The 18,075-nt window shown below is 37.3% G+C and overlaps 1 long non-coding RNA gene across 2 annotated transcripts in view; it reads right to left on the bottom strand.

The window, feature by feature from the left end:
• Positions 1-18,075, bottom strand: part of LOC134739861 (uncharacterized) — a 93,267-nt gene that overhangs the window by 28,315 nt on the left and 46,877 nt on the right. For both annotated transcript variants that reach the window (XR_010126919.1, XR_010126920.1), the window contains exons 3-4: positions 14,245-16,162; positions 13,428-13,543 (exon numbers count right to left, since the gene is read on the bottom strand). This is a non-coding gene — a long non-coding RNA (uncharacterized LOC134739861). The remainder of the gene's footprint in view (positions 1-13,427; positions 13,544-14,244; positions 16,163-18,075) is intronic.

Here is an 18,075-nt window from a genome sequence, read left to right as displayed (position 1 = left end):
TCCATTGCATAAATGGATTCCATTAAATCAATCTCATATTGATGCACCTTTGAGTTGTTTGCAGAATTTTGCTATTGTGAACAATACTGCTGGGAACATTCTTACTGGTCTCCTTTTATATATGTATCTGGTCCGTTGATCTCTTTCTAGTCCTGCACAAACATCACACCATCTTAATTACTATAGCTTTACAATAACTTTTAATATCTTTAAAATCAAGTTATACCAATTTTTCCTTCTTCAGCTGTATCTTACCATTACATGGTCATTTGCATTTTTGTATATATATTTAAATATCAACTTGTCAAGTTCTACAAAAAGTTCATTGAAACTTTGATTTGTAATTAAATTGAAACTATAATCAAACTGAAATTTTTATAGCATTGAAACTTCCAATTCATAAACTTACTATACACAATTTTTAAAGTCACATTTAGTGGCTTTAGATAAAGTTTTCTAATTTGTTTCCTCTGTAGACATCATGCACTTCTTTTAGTAAATCTGTTCTTAGATTTCATATTTTATAGTGTTGAAATAGTATTTTAAAATTACATTTTGTTTTTCTGATCTGTATACAGTTGATTTCTACATATTTTATATTTAGTAACTTTTGCTATATTTTTTATCCTAATGGTTTCTTGAAATTTGCCAAAAAATAGAATTAGTTATTATGATCTTATTCCTTTGTTTTCTAACTTTTTATAAGTAGACTTTTAAAAATAATTTCAACTTTTATTTTAGGTACAGGGGATGCATGTACAAGTTTGTTACATGGGCATATATTACATGCTGCTGAAGTTTGGGGTATACATCCTGACACTCAGATAGTGAGCTGTATAGTAGTGAATAGGTAGTTTTTCAATCCACACCCCCCTCCCTACTCCTCTAGTAGTCTGCAATGTTTAAACAGTATCTATGTCTAAAGATGTTTCTATCTTTATATCTGTGAGTACCCACTGTCTCACAAGTGAGAACATGCAGTATTTGGTTTTCTACTCCTGCATTAATTTGCATAGGATTATGGCCTCTGGCTGCATCCATATTGCTGCAAAAAACATGATTTCATTTTTTATGGCTGCATAGTATTCCATGGGATATATGTACCAGTTTTTCTTAATCCAATCCATCATTGATAGGTACCTGGGTTGACTCCATGTCTTTGCTCTTGTGACTAGCATGATGATGAGCATATAAGTACATGTGTCTTTTTGGTAGAACAATTTATTTTCCTTTGGGTTTATATCCAATAATAGGATTGTTGGGTTGGATGGTAGTTCTGTTTTAAGTCCTTTGAGAAATCTCCAAAATGCTTTCCACATTAGCTGAACTAATTTACATTCCCACCAACAGCGTATAAGTGTACCCTTTCCCACAACCTCACCAACATGTTATTTTTTGACTTTTAAAAATAATAGCCATTTTGACTTTTTAATAATAGCCATTCTGACTAGTGTGAGATGATATCTCAGTGTGATTTTGATTTGCATTTCTCTGATGATTAGTGATGCTGAGCATTTTTTTATGTTTGTTGGCTGCATGTACGTCTTCTCTTGAGAAGTGTCTGTTCATGTCTTTTGCCCATTTTTTAATGGGGTTATTTGGTTTTCGCTTGCTAAATTGTTTAAGTTCCTTATAGACTCTGGATATTAGACATTTGTCGGATGCGTAGTTTGCAAATTTTTTTCCCATTCTGTAGGTTGTCAGTTTACTCAGTTGATAGTTTCTTTTGCTGTGCAGAAGCTCTTTAGTCTAATTAGGTCCCACTTACCAATTTTTGGTTGTGATGCAATTGCTTTTGTGGGCTTATAGATAAATTATTTCCCAAGGCCTACATCCAGAATGGTGTTTCTGAGAATTTCTTACAGGATTTTTATATTTTTAGGTTTTACACTTAAATATTTAATCCTTCTTGAGTTAATTTTTGTATGTGGTGAAACAGAGGTCCATTTCATTCCTCTGTACATAGCTAGCCAGCTATCCCAGCACCATTTACTGAATAGGGAGTCCTTTCCCCATCACTTGTTTCTATCAGCTTTGTTGAAGATCAGATGGTTGTAGGTGTGTGGCTTTACTTCTAGGTTATCTGTTGTGTTCCATTGGTCTATGTGTCTGTTTTTGTACCAACACCATGCTGCTTCATTTATGATAGCCTTATAGTTTGAAGCAGGGTAGTGTGAAGCCTCCAACTTTGTCTCTTTTCTAAATATTTTCCAGACTTTTTAATTTCCTCTTTAGCACCTGAATTGATTAGAGATATGTTCCATTTCCAAATTTTAAAATATTATTTTGTCTTTTACCTCGAAATTAATTTCATCATGATCCAAGAATATATTCTGTGAATGTTATGGCATCTTTCTTTGTGTCTCATTTTGTGATCAATTTTCATTATTCTTTTATGTGAATATGCAAACTATAATTCTTCTGCTTTGTTAGCTACAGAGTTCTACAATGGCTCTAATATTGTGTGCTAATTATATTGTTTTAAATCCTCTTCTGGGCTGGGCATGGTGGCTCACACCTGTAATCCCAGCACTTTGGGCAGCCAAGGCAGGTGGATCACCTGAGGTCAGGAGTTTGAGACCAGCTTGACCAACATAGTGAATCCCTGTCTTTACAACAAATATAAAAATTAGCTGGGCATGGTGGTGCATGACTCTAGTCCCAGCTACTCAGGAGGCTGAGGCAGGAGAATCGCTTAAACCCAGAAGGCAGAGGTTGCAGTGAGGTGAGCTGACGCCACTGCACTCCAGGCTGGACTACAGAGCGAGACTCCATCTCGGAAAAAAAAAAAAAAAAAAAAAAAAAATCTGTCTACTTGATCTATCAATTAAGGAGAAAGGTGAATTATAACTTCCCGATATGATAGTGGATTTGTCTAATTCTTGATATATATACTATATTAGAGGCTATGCAATAAGAAAATATAAATTTATATTTTCCTTGTGGCATAAATATCTATGTCTTAAATTTGGTTTTATTTTAATATATATTCTGTACTTACAGCTATTCTGCATTTTCTGTTTTCTTCATTTCATTTTGTTTTTTAAATTTATCTTTTAATTGTTCTTTTTTCTATCCTGCTTTTAAGTTATACATTCTATTTTTATTCTTTTAATGGCTGCCTTAGAATTTTAATATGTATACCTAATTTGTTGTATACAAATTTGATCAGTATTTATTACCTGACTCCAAAGCAATCTTAGGTCTTTAGAATACTCTAACTTCAGTTATGACCTTCAACTTCCATGTCATTATTATGTATTTTACTCATAATTTCACCCCATATTACTATTTTGCAAAATCAATGTTTCCTTAGATTTCTCCAAATACTTAACATTTTCTTTGCTCTTCTAGCTCAATTTTGCACTGAAAATAAACTATCTCAGGCAGATCTCCAGGCAATTGGAGAAGCCACTTGCCAGGATTAGCAGCCTGAGCCGCCCTACCCTTCCTGTGCAGAGACTGTGGTGAAGTGAGGCCCTCTCCACTCCAAGACCAGGCAGATCTCCAGACATTCAGAGCACACCCTCACCTGGATCAGCGACTTGAGTACACCCAGCCTTCCTATGCAGAGACCCTGGTACTGGGAGCGCCTCTCAACTTCATGTCCAGACAGAACTGCAAGCAACTGGAGCATCCACTCTTCTGGATTATTAGTTTAGGCTGCCTCCACTGTCCCACCCACCAGGGCAGAGGATGTTTGCCAGCTCCACGCCTAGGCACACTTCTGGGTGCTTGGTGGCTGCCCACTGGATTCACCCTCAGCACTGGAGCTTATACTTACCATCAGGGAACCTACCTGGTCTGGCCCTGCCCATCTTTTCCCCTGCCCCTCTGAGGCTAAGGAGGGAGTTCAAACTGCTGTGCATGCCACAGATTAACCCATTGACAGAGGCAACGGGAGAGCTTCTCTGAGTGAAAAATAATCAATCAGAGGGTCCATTCCAAGATGGCCAAAGAGGAACAGCTCTGGTCTGCAGCTCCCAGCATGATCTACGCAGAAGACAGGTGATTTCTGCATTTCCAACTGAGATTCCTGGTTCATCTCATTGGGACTGGTCAGACAGTGGGTGCAACCCATGGAGGGGGAGCCAAAGCAGGGTGGGGCATCACTTCATCTGGGAAGCGCAAGGGGTCAGGGGAATTTTCCTTTTCTAGCCAAGGGAAGCCGTGACAGATGGTACCTGGAAAATCGGGACACTCCCACCTGAATACTGTGCTTTTCCAACGATCTTAGCAAATGGCACACCAGGAGATTATATCCCATGCCTGGCTTGGTGGGTCCCACACCCACGGAGCCTTGCTCACTGCCGGCGCAGCAGTCTGAGATCGAACTGCAAGGTGGCAAGCCTGGTTGGGGGAGGGGCGTCTGCCATTGCTGAGGCTTGAGTAGGTAAGCAAAGCGGCCAGGAAGCTCGAACTGAGTGGAGCCCACCGCAGCTCAAGAAGCCCGCCTGCCTCTGTAGACTCCACCTCTGTGGGTAGGGCATAGCTGAACAAAGGCACCAGAAACTTCTGCAGACGTAAACATCCCTGTCTGACAGCTCTGAAAAGAGCAGTAGTTCTCCGAGCACAGTGTTTGAGCTCTGAGAACAGACAGACTGCCTCCTCATGTGGGTCCCTGACCCCCGTATAGCCTAACATGGAGACACCTCCCAATAGAGGCCCACTGACACCTCACACAGCCAGGTGCCAATCTGAGATGAAGCTTCCAGAGGAAGGATCAGGCAGCAATATTTGCTGTTCTGCAATATTTGCTATTCTGCAGCCTCCACTGGTGATACCTAGGCAAACAGGGTCTGGAGTGGACCTCCAGCAAACTCCAACAGACCTGGAGCTGAGGGACCTGACTGTTAGAAGGAAAACTAACAAATGGAAAGGAATAGCATCAACATCAACAGAAAGGACATCCACCCCAAAACCCCATCTGCAGGTCACCATCATCAAAGAGTAAAGGTAGATAAAACCACAAAGATGGGGAGAAGAGCAGAAAAGCTGAAAACTCTAAAAACCAGAGTGCCCCTTCTCTTCCAAAGGATCACAGCTCCTTGCCAGCAATGGAACAAAGCTGGATGGAGAATGACTTTGATGAATTGAGAGAAGTGGCTTCAGAAAGTCGGTAATAACAAACTTCTCTGAGCTAAAAGAGGATGTTTGAACCCATCACAAGGAAGCTAAAAACCTTGAAAAAAGATTAGACAAATGGCTAACTAGAATAAACAGTGTAGAGAAGAGCTTAAATGACCTGAAGGAGCTGAAAACCATGGCACGAGACCTACGTGATGCATGCACAAGATTCAGTAGCCAATTAGATCAAGTGGAAGAAAGGGTATCAGTGATTGAAGATCAAATTAATGAAATGAAACGAGAAGAGAAGTTTAGAGAAAAAAGAGTAAAAAGAAATGAACAAAGCCTCCAAGAAATATGGGACTACGTGAAAAGACCAAATCTACGTTTGATTGGTGTACCTGAAAGTGACTGGGAGAATGGAAACAAGTTAGAAAACACTCTTCAGGATATTATCCAGGAGAACTTCCCCAACCTAGCAAGGCAGGCCAACATTCAAATTCCGGAAATACAGAGAACACCACAAAGATACTCCTCAAGAAGAGCAACCCCAAGACACATAGTTGTCAGATTCATCAAGGTTGAAATGAAGGAAAAAATGTTAAGGGCAGCCAGAGAGAAAGGTCAGGTTACCGGCAAAGGGAAGCCCATCAGACTAACAGCAGATCTTTCGGCAGAAACTCTACAAGCCAGAAGAGAATGGGGGCCAATATTCAACATTCTTAAAGAAAAGAATTTTCAAACCAGGATTTCATATACAGCCAAACTAAGCTTCACAAGTGAAGGAAAAATATAATCCTTTACAGACAAGCGAATGCTGAAAGATTTTGTCACCACCAGACCTGCTTTACAAGAGCTCCTGAAGGAAGCACTAAACATGGAAAGTAACAACTATTACCAGCCACTGCAAAAACATGTCAAATTGTAAAGACCATTAATGCTAGGAAAAAATTGCATCAACTAACCAGAAAAATAACCAGCTAACATCACAATGATAGGATCAAATTCACACATAATAATATAAACCTTAAATGTAAATGAGGCAATGCCCCAATTAAAAGACACACTGGCAAATTGGATAAAGAGTCAAGACCCATCAGTGTGCTGTATTCAGGAGACCCAACTCATGTGTAGAGACACACATAGGCTCAAAATAATGGGATGGAGGAAGATCTACCAAGGAAATGGAAAGCAAGACAAGCAGGGGTTGCAATCTTAGTCTCTGATAAAACTCACTTTAAACCAACAAAGATCAAAAGAGACAAAAAAGGCCATTACATAATGCTAAAGGGATCAATTCAACAAGAAGAGCTAACTATCCTAAATATACATGCACCCAATACAGGAGCACCCAGATTCATAGAGCAAGTCCTTAGAGACCTACAAAGAGACTTACACTCCCACACAATAATAATGGGAGACTTTAACACCCCACTGTCAATATTACACAGATCAACGTGACAGAAGGTTAACAAGGGTATCCAGGACTTGAACTCAGTTCTGCACCAAGCTGACCTAATAGAAATCTACAGAACTCTCCACCCCAAATCAACAGAATATACATTCTTCTTAGCACCACATCACACTTATTCCAAAACTGACCACATAGTTAGAAAAAAAGCACTCCTCAGCAAATGTAAAAGAACAGAAATCACAACAAACTGTCTCACAGACCACAGTGCAATGAAATTAGAACTCAGGATTAAGAAACTCACTCAAAACCGCACAACAACATGGAAATTGAACAATCTGCTCTGGAATGACTACTGGGTAAATAATAAAATGAAGGCAGAAACAAAGATGCTTTTTGAAACCAGTGAGAACAAAGACACAATGTACCAGAATCTCTAGGACACATTTAAAGCACTGTGTAGAAGGAAATTTACAGCACTAAATGCCCACAAGAGAAAGCAGGAAAGATCTAAAATGGACACCCTAACATCACAATGAAAAGAACTAGAGGAGCAAGAGCAAACAAATTCAAAAGCTAGCAGAAGGCAAGAAATAACTAAGATAAGAGCAGAACTGAAGGAGATAGAGACACAAAAAACCCCTTCAAAAAATCAATGAATTCAGGAGCTGGTTTTTTGAAAAGATCAACAGAATTGAAGACCACTAGCAAAACTAATAAAGAAGAAAAGAGAGAAGAATCAAATAGACGCAATAAAAAATGATAAAGGAGATATCACCACCGATCCCACAGAAATACAAACCACCATCAGCGAATACTATAAACACCTCTATGCAAATAACCTAGAAAATCTAGAAGAAATGGATAAATTCCTGGACACATACACCCTCCCAAGACTAAACCAGGAAGAAGTTGAATCTCTGAATAGAACAATAACAGGCTCTGAAATTGAGGCAATAATTAAGAGCTTACCAACCAAAAAAAGTCCAGGACCAGATGGATTAACAGCCGAATTCTACCAGAGGTACAAGAAGGAGCTGGTACCATTCCTTCTGAAACTATTCCAATGAATAGAAAAAGAGGGAATCCTCCCTAACTCATTTTATGAGGCCAGCATCATCCTAATACCAAAGTCTGGCAGAAACACAACAAAAAAAGAGAATTTTAGACCAATCCCTGATAAACATCATACTGGCACACCGAATCCAGCAGCACATCAAAAAGCTCATCCACCATGATCAAGTACGCTTCATCCCTGGGATGCAAGGCTGGTTCAACATATGCAAATCAATAAATGTAATCCATCACATAGACAGAACCAATGACAAAAACCACATGATTATCTCAATAGATGCAGAAAAGGCCTTCAACAAAATTCAACAGCCCTTCATGCTAAAAACTCTCAGTAAACTAGGTATTGATGGAATGTATCTCAAAATAATAAGAGCTATTTATGACAAACCCACAGCCAATATCATACTGAATGGGCAAAAACTGGAAGCATTCCCTTTGAAAACTGGCACAAGACAGGGATACCCTCTCTCACCACTCCTATTCAACATAGTGTTGGAACTTCTGACCAGGACAATCAGGCAAGAGAAAGAAATAAAGGGTATTCATTAGGAAAAGAGGAGGTCAAATTGTCCCTGTTTGCAGATGACATGATTGTATATTTAGAAAACCCCATCGTCTCAGCCCAAAATCTCCTTAAGCTGTTAAGCAACTTCAGCAAAGTCTCAGGATGCAAAATCAATGTGCAAAAATCACATGCATTCCTAGAAATCAATAACAGACAAACGGAGAGCCAAATTATGAGTGAACTCCCATTCACAATTACTACAAAGAGAATAAAATACCTAGGAATCCAACTTACAAGGGATTTGAAGGACCTCTTCAAGGAGAACTACAAATCACTGCTCAATGAAATAAAAGAGGACACAAACAAATGGAAGAACATTGTATGCTCATGGATAGGAAAAATCAATCTCGTGAAAATGGCCATACTGCCCAAGGTAATTTAAAGATTCAATGCCATCCCTATCCAATTTTACACAGAATTGGAAAAAACTACTCTAACGTTCATACGGAACCAAGAAAGAGCCTACATTGCCAAGACATTTCTGAGTGAAAAGAACAAAGCTGGAGGCATCACGCTACCTGACTTCAAACTATACTACAAGGCTACAGTAACCAAAACAGCATGGTACTGGTACCAGAATAGATATATAGACCAGTGGAATAGAACAGAGGCCTAAGAAATAACATCACACATCTACAACCATCTGATCTTTCACAAACCTGACAAAAACAAGAAATGGGGAAAGGAATTCCTATTTAATAAATGGTGCTGGGAAAACTGGCTAGCCATAAGAAGAAAGCTGAAACTGGATCCCTTCCTTACACCTTATACAAAAATTAATTCAAGATGGATTAAAGACTTAAATGTTAGACCTAAAGCCATAAGAACCCTAGAAGAAAACCTAGGCAATACCATTGAGGACATAGGCATGGGCAAGGACTTCATGACTGAAACACCAAAAGCAACGGCAACAAAAGGCAAAATTGACAAATGGGATCTAATTAAACTAAAGAGCTTCTGCACAGCAAAAGGAAACTACCATCAGAGTGAACAGGGAGCCCACAGAATGGGAGAAGATTTTTGCAATCTACCCATCTGACAAAGGGCTAATATCCAGAATCTACAAAGAACTTAAATAAATTTATAGGAAAAAACTAAACAACCCCATCAAAAAGTGGGCAAAGGATATGAACAGACACTTTTCAAAAGAAGACATTTATGCAGCCAACAGACACATGAAAAAATGCTCATCATCACTGGCCATCAGAGAAATGCAAATCAAAACCACAATGAGATACCATCTCACACCAGTTAGAATGGCGATCATTAAAAAGTCAGGAAACAACAGGTGCTGGAGAGGATGTGGAGAAATGGGAACACTTTTACACTCTTGGTGGGACTGTAAACTAGTTCAACCATTGTGGAAGACAGTGTGGCAATGCCTCAAGGATCTAGAACTAGAAATACCATTTGACCCAGCGATCTCATTACTGGGTATATACCCAAAGGATTATAAATCATGCTACTATGAAGACACATGCACATGTATGTTTATTTTGGCACTATTCACAATAGCAGAGACTTGGAACCAACCCAAATGTCCATCAGTGATAGACTGGATTAAGAAAGTGTGGCACATATACACCACGGAATACTATGCAGCCATAAAAAAGGATGAGTTCATGTCCTTTGTAGGGACATGGATGAAGCTGGAAACCATCATTGTCAGCAAACTATCGCAAGGACAGAAAACCAAACACTGCATGTTCTCACTCATAAGTGCGAATTGAACAATTAGAACACTTGGACACAGGGCGGGGAACATCGCACACCAGGGTCTGTCTTGGGGTGGGGGTGGGGTGGCAGAGGGATAGCATTAGGAGAAATACCTAATGTAAATGAGTTAATGGGTGCAGAAAACCAACACGGCACATGTGTACTTATGTAACAAACCTGCACGTTGTGCACATGTACCCTAGAACTTAAAGTATAAGAAAAAATAATAAAATAAATAAATAAAAAATAAAAATAAATAAATAAGCATATACCCAACCACATTGGCTGGAGCCGGCTTTTACCCATAATCGCCATCTACTGGCCATTCCCTTGAACTGCACATCCCAGTATATAACCCGTGGAGAGAAGAGCATAGGTCTATAGAAGCAAAGCCCAAAGACCCTATCCAACATCCTCTATAGTCACAACCCCTGGGGTAATGGGAGGAAGGGAAGGAGAAATAAATACAATAATATAGGGAAAAAAGAAAGAATAGAAATCCTACCCACATGAAAATAATTACAAAAATTAAAAGTGCCATCTTCTTCAGATGAGAAGGAACCATCATAAAAATTCTGGCAGCATGAGAAATCTGAATGTACTGACACTACCAGGGTCACAGTAGCTCTCCAACAATGGCTCCTAACCAAAATGGAAACTGAGAAATGAAAGACAAAGAATTCAAAGCATGGATTGCAAAGAAGCTGAATGAGATCCAAGATTGAAAATCATCATCATCAACAACAACAACAAATGATCTAAAGCAATCCAGGAAATGAAGAAAGAGATAAACATCTTAAAAAGAAATCAATCAGAACTTCTGGAATTGAAAAACCCACTTAAGGAATTTCAAAATAGAATGGAATGCTATAGCAATAGACTGGACAAAGCAGAGAAGTATTTTCAGAACTTGAAGAACAAGTCTCTCAAATTAACCCTGTCAGATAAAAGTAAGAAAAAAGAATTTTAAAGAATGAATAAAGTTTTCAATAAATATGGACTTATGTAAAATATCAAACCTATAATTTATTGGCATTCCTGAGAGAGAAGCAAAAAAAGCGAATGACCTGGAAAACACATTTGTCAGAGTAATTCAAGAAAATTTCCCTAATCTTACTTCAGAGAGATACATGCAGATACAGGACATCCAGGGAACACCTGCAAGACCCTCTACAAAATAAACATCACCAAGGCATATCATTACCAGACTCTCCATGGGCAACACTAAAGAAAAAAATCAAAGGCATTTAAAGAAAAAGGTCATATCACTTACAAAGGGAACCCCATCAAGAGTAGACTTCCAAATAGAAACCTTACAAGTAAAGAGACATTAGGGACCTATTTTCAGCATTTTAAAGAAAAAAAAAATTCCAATCAAGATCTTCATATCCCACCAACTAAGCTTGATAAACAGTGGATAAATAATTTTTTTCCAGAAAGGCAAGCACTAAGGGAATTTGTTACTACTAGACCATCCTTAGCAGAGATCCTTAAGGTGGTTCTAAGCATGGAAACGAAAGAATGATACATACTACCATAAAAACACACTGAGATATATAGCCCACAGACCTTATAAAGCAACCACAAAATAGAAACTACAAAGCAACCAGCTAACAACTTCAAGATAGGATCAAAACCTCACATATCAATATTAACCTTGAATGTAAATGATCTAAATGCCCCAGTTAAAAGGCACAAAATTGCAAGTTGAATAAAAAAACAAGACTCATCCATCTGCTGTCTTCAGGAGACCCATCTCACATGTAATGACACCCACAGGCTCAAAGTAAAATGTTGTAGAAAGATCTATCACACCAACAGAAAACAAAAAAGAGCAGAGGTCACTATTATATCAGACAAAACAGACTTTGAACCAACAACAGTAAAAAAAAGAAAAAGGACAAGGAAGGACATTATTAATGATAAAGGGTTTAATTCAACAAGAAAACTTAATTATCCTAAATATATATGCACCTAACATTGGAGCACTCAGATTCATAAAACAAGTACTTCCAGGTCTGAGAAAAGACTTGAACAACTACACAGTAATAGTCAGAATAGCACTGTAGAACCAAAAAATGTCTAGCCGTAGAACACAGGATTTGTCACATGATTTAAAGCAGAAGTATCCAATCTTTTGGCTTTCCTGGGCCACATTGGAAGAATTGTCTTGGGCCACACATAAAATATACTGACACTAACAACAGCTCATGAGCTAAAAAAATTGGTAAAATCTCATAATGTTTTAAGAAATATGTTGGGCCACATTCAAAGCCATTCTGGGCTGCATGCAGCCCATGAGCCATGGGTTGGACAAGCCTGATTTAAAGAGAAGGAAAAATATTGTCAGGCACTTAAGGTAGTATCTAATGAAAGTCATTATACACAACACAAACAATCAAAGAAAAGGAGCAAATAGAGATATGAAGCCCAGAAATTCAACAAATTCATATTGTGCTTGCTGCCAATAAGCTTTTCTGAAAGCAGAGGCTGAGGTGAAGTTTTTAGAGATTAACACCTATGGAAGGGAAACAGAAGAAGCAGAAAGGGTCAAAGGGGAAGTCTGGATTCAAGCCCTATAAAACCTCTGTCATCCTCACAGCAAGATCTGGAATTAGAATTATGCTAGAGTTATGCAGCATGCAGCTAAAATGGCCCAGCTTTTCTAATCCCATCTTGACTAGTCACTGGAGGTGGGCTGCCCTGGGAAATAGTGATCCTTGGCCAGACAGTACACTGTAGGCAAACCCTGAAGGGGCTGACAGATGGAGGCTACCTGCTGATAGAGAGGGGAACATGTCCTCCTATGAAGTGAGGTCTGAGTGGCACATCTTGTCCACCACAGTGCTCCAATTTGATTCCTGCCACCATGTTAGACTCTATGGATGGTGCCATTGGGCACAATTTTTAGAATGCCATTCTCAGTTAGATGATGAGGACTTAGGCTTTGGATCAATTTTTATATACCAGAAGCTCCTAATGAAGCCACCCACTATAATGCTTCACACTGGGTACCAACTTTCAGCCTTATTTAGTTGTTGGAATCTCCAATTCACCAATAAACTGGTTCAGTTTGACAAGCCTTGCAATGTTATTATTTATTTAGGGTCTCCTAATCAACTATGTGTATATGTGTATCCTGAACCCCCACAAAAAAACTACATGCCAGTAAAAGATCGTAACCACTTAGTGAATTAGAAAAAGTTAGATTTGCCCAATGAAGAAACAAAGATTTTCTCACATTTCTTAACTCTGAAAAATGACATCCACTTTTGGAGAAAAGAAAATTATAGATTATATAAAGTATTATCACAAGCATATTAAGGATGCATACAAATGAAGTCAAGGAATAAGATTGAACTCCAGAGAGATAAACAAGGAGGAGATTAAAAATACTGTTGCCACATATAATGTTAGTGCATTCCTTTTAGGCCTGGCACGGTGGCGGTGGCTCATGCCTGTAATCCTAGCACTTTCGGAGGCTAAGGTGGGCAGATTAGTTTGAGCCCACGAGTTCGAAACTAGCTTGGCCAATGTGGTGAAACCCCATCTCTACAAAAAGTACAAAAATTAGCAGGGCGTGGTGGCACACACCTGTGGTCCCAGTTACTTGCAGGGCTGAGGCAGGAGGATTGCTTGAACACAGGAGGCAGAGGTTGCAGTGGGCCGAGATTGTGCCATTGCACTCCAGCCTGGGTGCCAGAGAGACCCTGTCTCAAAAAAAAAAAAAAAAAAAAAAAAAGTAAAACATAATGTTGAGTCCGTAATAAATGAATGGCTATCTAAAAAAATTTGTTGGTAATATTTTTCATTCCTGGCTATGTACTGATATTTAAAATATAAAAATATCCTATGATTTTCTAGAATATTTGACAAGATTACATTAATAATACTCTTGGGAAAAGTTCTTCCTTTATACTTTCTTGTGTGTGTGCCCTGAAGAAACTCAGTCATTTCCAGCAAAAAAAAAAAAAAAAAGAAAATACAAAGATTCATCTTCTAAAATGTTTCTCATCAATCTTTGTCTTTGAAAATTTTCAATTCTTTTAGCCAAAGAAATGGGAGGCTGTGTGCAGCTTAAGTCCGAAAGAGCAAGATGCATTTGCCTTCTGTGACTCCTTCCCAGACTATAAGTAGAATAAGGCAGTAGGCTCCAGGTAGTCAAAGTCAGGTGAAACACTGGCCTTACCCAAAATTTTTACCCTAGACATTAGTATTGTATACATTTTATACCCAGTTCCAGGTTTCCAGTAACTTAACTATCTGCAGACATTTGTCACAGTAGTAGCAGTTAAGAAGTAGTCACTATCTTGTACTTCATGGACAAAAAAAGATTTTCCAGTGTCTTGATATTTACTGTCATAGTGCAAAATGCTTCGTACAGCAGATAATGTTACTCTTTTAAACTTACCATTCATCTGTGGTGTTTTTTCTTGCCTCTGGAAGTCATATCAACATTTGTTCTTGTTCTCCATCTTGTCTGATTTTTCTTAATTACAAATTATTTTATGAATTGTATCACACCTGCATAATAATAAAATGGTGAAGTATTCTGACAAGTGCCAGATTTTGGTTCTTTTGAAGAGTTTTATTGATCTCACTGTGCATTATTCTGCCTCAAAGTGTACATCATACTGTAATTCAGAATGTAATGTCTTGATTGATTTGCAGCCAGACTGACAAAAAACAAAGCAGTCATGGCAAAGTTTCCCAGTTTGACTTAATGGTGTGTTAACTGAGAAGCATAATTTTGACCTTTTAATGAGTAGGCCTTTGGTATTTTTTCCAAACAGCACTATCCAAGGTAAAGGAAGTGATTTCTATTAACCTACAGGACACACTTAATTGGGAGGACTGTCTAATTGAGACATCTTCCAGATACTCCATTTAAACATAATGATGTATAATAGCAGTAACTGCAACTTAATTAGGAGACTAATTCTACTACATCGGAAAGTAACCAGAGTACTGAATGATGTTGCTTTCCTATTAAAGAGGTAAATTTCTTATAGACTCAGAAATTATACGTTACTTTTCTAATGTCTAAATTCCTATGATATTGGGAATACTTCCTAGTATTTTAGCCCTATTGCTATCCTGAAATTCCAATTAAAAATGGTCAATCAATTTAATTAGGACTATTTTTACTAGGACTATTATCTTGGAAAATATAAGGGAAAATAATGAGCATTCATCAAGTGCTTATGCTTTGTCATGGGTCATTTTACATATGTGAACATATGATATCTTCTTTGATCTTCGCAAGATATCACTGCTCCTATTTTACAAATGGAGAACCTGAAGCTCAAAAGGTTTCAGCAACTGGATCGAGGTTATATAACAAATAAAAGTCCAGGTGAAATGATGGATATGTTAATTAGCTTGATCTAATTCTACATTGTATTCATAAATCATGACATCATTTTGTATATATGTATACATATAGCTATAATTTAGCTATACATATAGCTATAATTTTTCAATTTACAATTTTAAAAATAAAATAAATATGATAAAATATCCAAGTAAGTCTCAAGCCTTAATCTATTTTCTGCCTTTTTGTAGCTATGGGTTCCTTGTTTTATAACAAGGGTTAATATGATGTTAGCATTGAGCCACTTTTTAAAAACATCCGTGATTAATAAATGGAAATAAGTTTGAATGCTTCTTCCAAATTCTTTCACTTATCAGTACCAAGTCCAGTTGATGATTCGTTTATTTGAAGAAACAGTTTGTATTTTCCCATATTCAACTCAGTTCCGGTAAATGAAAGTAAAATCAGAAAAATATGACAAGTAGGTTAAGAACTATCCTGCTGCCACCACTAAAACTATATTTTCTAAGAAAGATAAGATAGATAGAGTCAAAAGTATCATTTACCTAAGACCTAAAAGGCACATTCTTAACCTAGGAAATGTTTTTTAAGTTTTACTGAGGCTAGCAATCTTTATCCCAGCCCCCATTTCTGGATGCATGTAATGATACTCTACGATGTATCTACAAACCTTCCAGGCAAATGTTGTGTTATGTTGGCTTTGAGAGAAACTTCACAAACACATATACACATCCTCTCCACCACCATCACCACCACCACCACCACCACTCTATACTCTTTTATCCCAAAGCAATAACTACTATTAGACATGTGTGCTTTATACATATAGTGGAATGAAGTAAAGAGAGTGGAGACAATTTTACAAATTGGGCATCCAAATCTTCTGCTTAGGAAAAAACAAAACAAAACAAAATAAATGATTTCCTTATCTGCATTGATCAAATTCTCCAGCTGAGTGCTTGCTCTGCGTTTTGGTCTACCTGTATAGGTGTATCTAGAAAAATGCCAAGAAAAAATAATAGTTAGTATAATATTTGCATATTTTTGAAACTAAGTCAAAATAGTTTTCTGTAAATTTAAAAAGAAGAACTAATATAAATTGGCTCAAATTATTTTATTTATCAATTATCTCAACTTGGAAGCAATAGACTACTTTAGGTTGCTTCTCATTATTCAAGTGATCATTTCTTCTTACTATTTTTTCCTGATTAAAAAATGACACAGACCGTAAGAGTTTATAGGAATTGTGATACTTAAATAATAGGAGGCACACTTTTCTGTAATGCTGAACATGAATATTTATATCACGGTCATGCTTGAGGTATCTTTAGAACTTTAGCAAACAGAGATTCTTGTTAAAAAAAAAAATCTTTTTTTAGCAATTTTTCTCCTTTAAATAAATGTTGTATAAAAGCACGATATATGTATGCATGAAAGAGCCAATATTTAATATGCCTAAATGGATATAGGTGCTTGCAATATATGTAAATGTGTGTATATGAATATGTATACATCAGAAACTCCTTTATCCATTTAGGTATATTAAAATAGAAGGGTAATTGACTTGCTGAAATCGATACTTTAGCACTAGGCAAAAAGACAACTGACTGTCTCACTCTGGAGAAATAAGATCTAATCAGTATTTATCCAAAAACATATTGAGCCTGTGTGTTGTGCCCATCTTTGTTTAAGATAAGTGTAAAAAAAACTCTTTCTTGCTGATGAGTATGTGGGGTTCAAGAGGAGACAGGAAAGGTGAGTGAGTGTCATTTTTTACATGAAAGAATGACTGTCAAACTGTGATTATTCAGACATGGGTATTTGGCAGACATTTCCTTGAAAATGACCAAAATAAGCTTGTTACTCCAAAGCAATAACTGAAAATGTTCGTTGCTAATGATAAAATTTAATCTTTCAAACAAAAATTTCAAATTTTGGAAAACTTACATCAACTGCCCTGAGCTTGAAAGCTTCCCAATACTTAATACTTTTTGGAAGATATTGGTGATATTAATGATTTCGGAATTATCATATTATATAATAAAATGTGTCAAGATTTGGAAGTTCTAGGTAACTCAGTTAACCAATAATTTTCAAATATAAATGCATATTGTTACAAAGTTATGCATGGTTAAAAGTTATATTCAACATATAATATAGACTAATAGATTTTCATGTAACAGAGCAGGAAAAAATGCACTGATATGGTTTCAAATTCCCCATCAAAACTCATCTTTAAGAAACTACTATTGCTGAGTTTTGGTGTAATATCAAAGAAGAATATTTATGATTACCTAAAAAAGGCTAGCAAAATACTCCTTTGTCCCACAACATTTTTTAGTGAGGCCAAAATTTTGCTACATATGACAATCAAAACAGCATGTTGCAAAAGATTAAGTGCTGAAGCAGAATCAGAAATCAAGAGATTTGCAAACTGTAACACAATGCCACCTTTCTCATATTTCTTAGTCTTAGAAAATACATTTTTAGAAAATATTTTTCAAGTTTTTATTTATAATAAAGTAAATATCAATACATACAATCCCATAGCTATCCAAGAGAGGCCACCAAGGGAGTTGGACCCCCACTGGGGCATTTTAGAAAAGAAGAAAGGCTGGAAGTCAATGAACTATGTCATTCATGAAATAGTTGCCTTTTGAGTCCTTAAAATTCTGTCATAATTAGTTTAAAATCTCACTGTTCAGGGAGCAGGAATGGCTAAGGATGAAACTTTTAGCTTTGCATTGTTTCGGGGAGAAAAGGAAAGCAGACATATATTACAAAGAACTGAGATAAAAAAGAGTAAGAGTAAGAACTGGTTTTGGAGGGTGGAAAAGTGCAGGGGAGCCCTGAAGGAAAGGAAATAAGTGATCTTTTGTTTCATGCCAGATTTCATTCAACCCCAGC

This window comes from Pongo pygmaeus, chromosome 6 (genome assembly GCF_028885625.2).
Source record: "Pongo pygmaeus isolate AG05252 chromosome 6, NHGRI_mPonPyg2-v2.0_pri, whole genome shotgun sequence".
In the NCBI taxonomy this organism is placed as follows: domain Eukaryota; kingdom Metazoa; phylum Chordata; class Mammalia; order Primates; family Hominidae; genus Pongo; species Pongo pygmaeus.
The sequence above is the reverse complement of the archived record's forward strand: the minus strand, read 5'-3'. Positions and strand labels throughout refer to the sequence as shown.